Source organism: Arachis stenosperma, chromosome 4 (assembly GCF_014773155.1).
Source record: "Arachis stenosperma cultivar V10309 chromosome 4, arast.V10309.gnm1.PFL2, whole genome shotgun sequence".
In the NCBI taxonomy this organism is placed as follows: domain Eukaryota; kingdom Viridiplantae; phylum Streptophyta; class Magnoliopsida; order Fabales; family Fabaceae; genus Arachis; species Arachis stenosperma.
In genome coordinates this window covers 110,876,520-110,881,914 of record NC_080380.1, presented here as the reverse complement: position 1 = coordinate 110,881,914, position 5,395 = coordinate 110,876,520, and positions in this window count along the sequence as shown.

Here is a 5,395-nt window from a genome sequence, read left to right as displayed (position 1 = left end):
AAACAGAAGCACTTTTAGTAGTTCAAAACAGAAATTAGTCAAATTACATACCTGATTCGGTGGCTCCGACTCCATATCTGACTTGAATCGGTGGCTGGGTGGGAGGTGCTAAGTTGTGGGTGGCCAGAAACGTGGCTGGGTGGTGGCGTGGTGCTGTGCTGGGTGAGTGGGTGGTGCTGTGCTACTGCTGGGTTCGAGGGTGGTGCTGGGCTGCTCACTGCTGGCTGAGGTTGGGGCTTCGTTGTGCTCTGTCTGCGAGGAGGTCCTGGGAGCAGTGAGAGGAAGGTTTGGAGGCGCTAGGGGGAGAGTTCGGCGGCGCTGCAAGGTGGTGAGAGGAACGGTCTCGCCAGCGCTAGGTGGGTTCGCCGCAGGCCCCGAGAGTGCAGAGAGCGAGAGTGTGAGAAGAGAGTGGCTACTGCTAGGTTTCGGTTGGGGGTGGGTGTGGGGGTAAGGGGGTTAGGTTAGGTCAGATTCGTTTGGGCCTTTGTGGGGGAGGGGGTGTTGGTTTTTTAGGGTTTTTTTACTAAACTGGTTCATTTCGGTTCGGTTAGGGTTTTCCTGGTCAGAATCGAAAACCGAACCGAACCGCAAAAAAAACTGCAAAACACATTTTTTCGGTTTTTTCAATTTTCGGTTTTGTTCGATTTTTTATTTTTTCGGTTCGGTTGGTCGGTTTAGTTCGGTCCGGATCGGTTTTGAACACCCTTAGGCTGATGATATCATCTGTCGGTTATAGAGCCAACCCGACAAGTTCTGGTAGCTAACCATTGGACTGTCCCTCTGTCACGCATCCCCAACTCGAGTTATACTCATCATAAACTTGATCATAATCATGATCTATATCCATCACCTTCACTGGTGAATATTTACGGAGGCGAGCTCATCCGGGTCTTTTACAGTGCCCGGCCACACTTATGACATAAGGTCAAAAGAGCTTCGAGTCTCAACCTAGAGCATGTGGTGGCTAGCCACTGCTTCCTCCCAGGGAAACTCTCATCTCCAACAGTGGAAGTGCAACATTCACAATTCATTCAACAGCATATATGCATTTATACATAGCCATAATCATGGCTCCGCCGTAACACAGCAATAATCTAGCCATCCGACTTACGGTTAAATCCATAACCAGCCAATTCATTAACAATTACGGCCTTTCGGCCCATGGCATAACAAGCACTTCCACCACCATCCTCCGCATCTCACATAATCATCTTTGATCCTCATTGATCATTCATTTTTCCCTTGCTTCACTCGCAAGTTACCACATTCACTAGCCCTTTTTCTCAAAGCTAGACATGTCATAATGATTTAAGACATAAGTGGTGAGATCGGAGGCTTAAAAGTATGAAATTTGGCTTTTAAAACTCAAGAAGCAACTTTGGGATGAAAACAGGGCCACGCGTACGAGCACTCCACGCGCATGCGTGGATGGCCTCAAAAACTCATCGACGCGTATGCGTCATGCACGCTAACGCGTGGATTGAAAATTAGCCAAACGACGCGCACGCGTCAGCCACGCGTACGCGTGGGTGCTCTCGTGCCCCAGGCACAAAACTGGCACAGTTTTGGCGCAACTCTCTGGAAAATGGCTGGGCATTGGGTGCAGCACATTCGGCGCGCCCGCGCACATCACGCGCACGCGTGGATGGCGCTTTTGAGAAGAACGGCGCGTACGCGCCAAGTGCGCCTACGCGCGGGGGGTCATTCTGCTAAAAATTTTCTAAGTTAAAAGCTGCAGAATTCACAGATTCAACCCCCAATCTTCCGACGGACATAACTTTCTCATTTTAAATCATTTTTCACCCGTTCTTCGAACGTCATGCACATCCCGGATCCAATTTCATTTCTAAACAGATTTGACATAAAACATAGATCTGTAGTCCAAGTTATATTCCGTCAAAGTATGCCCAAAAACCATATTTTTTTATACAAAACCACAAAGTGCCATTTTCAAAACAAGCCATTTTCAACTCTTTTCAAAATCAATCAAAACATGCCAATTTCATCCCTTTTCTTTGAAATCAATCAAAATATATCAATTCAACATCAAGCCTCCTCAACTCACACATTGACACTTTACCACAATTTACAAAATCACTATCCCATCATTTTAACCCACTTCACCCAAGTGGCTCAAACTCAAACACATTGACATATCACACACTCTTCCTCATGCCAATTTTCAACAACACCAATTCCAATAAATCATCATTGTTCACAATCAATATCATACTCACCATCAACATGGTTCAACCCATAATTCAACCATAACCAATCATCAAGCATATATCACAACATGCATATTTCTCATACATCATACCATTAAGGCATCAATAATCATCATCACATATATGACCACATCATATATCAACCACTCAACAACACCAACAATTCAATGCCTATCTTAGGGCCTCTAGCCTAAGTATTTCCTACCACATTACATATTAGATACGAGAAACCGAGACCATACCTTAGCCGATTTCCTAAGCTCAACCGGAGCATTTCCAAATCACTTATCCACAAGCTCTCAAGGTCTCAACACCTCCAAGAACAGATTTTTCACCACCAAATCCCTTTTCAAGCTTTTCCAATATCACTAATCAAGCTCCAATATTCACACATACACAACCTAAGCTCCAATATTCATCATACCCAAACACAACATCTCAAAACCCAAACATCATAGAACAATAAATTACACTAGGGTTGAGAATCTTACCACACCCAAGATCCAAGGAGACAAGATTAACCTTCTCCTTCAAGAGAGTTAGATCCTATAACATCAAAGAGCCCAAAATCTCAACATTTTTACTCATGAAACTCGAAAACAAGGCTGGAAATTCGAAGAGCAAAACGTGGCTTACCTCAAGATTGATTGTATGGGTTTTTTAGAGCTCTCCGCGGTGAACGCATGGCCGCAAACGGTGCGGCAATCGGAGCTCTAGATCAAAAGTTATGGTGGTTTGAAGATCAACCAAGGGAGAGAACTTGAGAGAGTGTTCTTCCCTCTTGTGCCTCCAATTTCAGCGTGTTTTGGTGTTGTGTGAGGAGAGAGAGTGCTGAAAACTAGGGTTTTGGTTTAGTTATGTTGGGCCAAGGGCCCACTTTGGGTCCGGTTGGCCCGGTTTGGCCCGTTCGGTCCAATCTTGGTCCGAATTCTATAAAATTGGTACTGAAATTCTCGTCTCAATCTCATCTATCACATTTAGCCATAAAAATCACATTTAGGGCGTTCTAGAATAAATTCTCATTTATGGGTTAATTAGCCGTTAATTAACCGAATTTTACATTAAATGCCAGGATTGGATGCAGAGGGCGTTTTGCACGCCTAATTGGTGCAGGAATGATAAATCCTTGACACCTCAGGATCCCCACCTACCTCAACTCACCCTCTCTCTTCTTCACACAACCCAATAACACTCTTTCCAAAAAAAAACCTTTCACCAATCACCTCAATTTCTTTTCCCCATCACCTCTTCACCACTCACATTCATCCACTCTTCTCCATAAACCCCACCTACCTTCAAATTCAAAATCTCTTTCCCACCCAAACCCACCCTAAATGGCCGAACCAAACCCCTCTCCCTCCACTATATAAACCCCTCCATCCATCTTCATTCTCACACAACACAACCCTCTCTTCTCCCCCTTAGCTGAATACACATCTCTCCCCCACTCCTCCATATTTTCTTCTTCTTCTTCTATTCTTTCTTCTTTTACTCAAGGGCAAGCAATATTCTAAGTTTGGTGTGGTAAAAGCATAGCTTTATTGTTTTTTCATAACCACTTATGGCACCTAAGGCCGGAGAAACCTCTAGAAAAGGGAAAGGGAAGACAAAAGCTTCCACCTCCGAGTCATGGGAGATGGAGAGATTCATCTCAAAGGTCCATCAAGACCACTTCTATGAAGTTGTGGCCAAGAAGAAGGTGATCCTTGAGGTCCCTTTCATGCTCAAGAAAAATGAGTATCTGGAGATCCAACATGAGATCCAAAGAGGAGGTTGGGAAGTTCTGACCAACCCCATTCAACAAGTCAGAATATTAATGGTTCAAGAGTTCTATACTAATGCATTGATTACTAGGAACCATGATCAAAGTATGAACCCGAATCCAAAGAATTATCTTACAATTGTTCGGGGGAAATGCTTAGATTTCAGTCTAGAAAATATAAGGTTGGCGTTCAACTTGTCTATAATGCAAGAAAACGCATGCCCCTACACTAGAAGGGTCAACTTTGATCAAAGGTTGGACCAAGTCCTTATGGACATATGTGTTGAAGGAGCTCAATGGAAAAGAGACTCTAAAGGTAAGTCGGTTCAATTGAGAAGACTGGACCTTAAGCCTGTGGCTAGAGGATGGTTGGAATTCATCCATTGCTCCATCATCCCCACTAGCAACCGATCCGAAGTAACTGTGGATCGGGCCATCATGATCCATAGCATCATGATTGGAGAGGAAGTAGAAGTTCATGAAGTCATCTCTCTAGAACTCTACAAAGTAGCCGAAAAGCCCTCCACCTTGGCAAGGCTAGCTTTTCCTCATCTTATTTGCCATCTATGCTACTCAGCTGGAGTTGTCATAGAAGGAGACATCCTCATTGAAGAGGATAAGCCCATCACTAAGAAAAGGATGGAGCAAACAAGAGAGGCCATCCATGGATCTCAAGAGACGCATGAGGAAGCTCATCATCAAGAAATCCCTGAGATACCTCAAGGGATACACTTTCCTCCAAACAACTATTGGGAATAACTCAACACTTCTCTAGAAGACTTGAGTTATAACATGGACCAATTAAGGGTGGAGCACCAAGAGCATTCCATCATTCTCCATGAGATTAGAGAAGATCAAAAAGCTATGAGGGAGGAGCAACAAAGGCAAGAAAGAGACATAGAGGAGCTCAAGGACGCCATTGGTCCTTCAAGAAGAAGACTCCACCATCACTAAGGTGGACTCATTCCTTGTTCTTATTTCTCTGTTTTTTTGGTTTTTATGCTATATGTTTGTCTATGTTTGTGTCTTTACTACATGATCATTAGTATTTAGCAACTATGTCTTAAGGCTATGAATAATTCCATGAATCCTTTACCTTTCTTAAATGAAAAAATGTTTTTAATACAAAAGAACAAGAAGTACGTGAGTTTCGAATTCATCCTTGAATTTAGTTTAATTATATTGATGTGGTGACAATACTTTTTGTTTTCTGAATGAATGCTTGAACAGTGCATATTTTTTATCTTGTTGTTTATGAATGTTAAAATTGTTGGCTCTTGAAAGAATGATGAAAAAGAGAAATGTTATTGATAATCTAAAAAATCATAAAACTGATTCTTGAAGCAAGAAAAAGCAGTGAAGAACAAAAGCTTGCAGAAAAAAATAATATTTTTAGAAAGAAAAA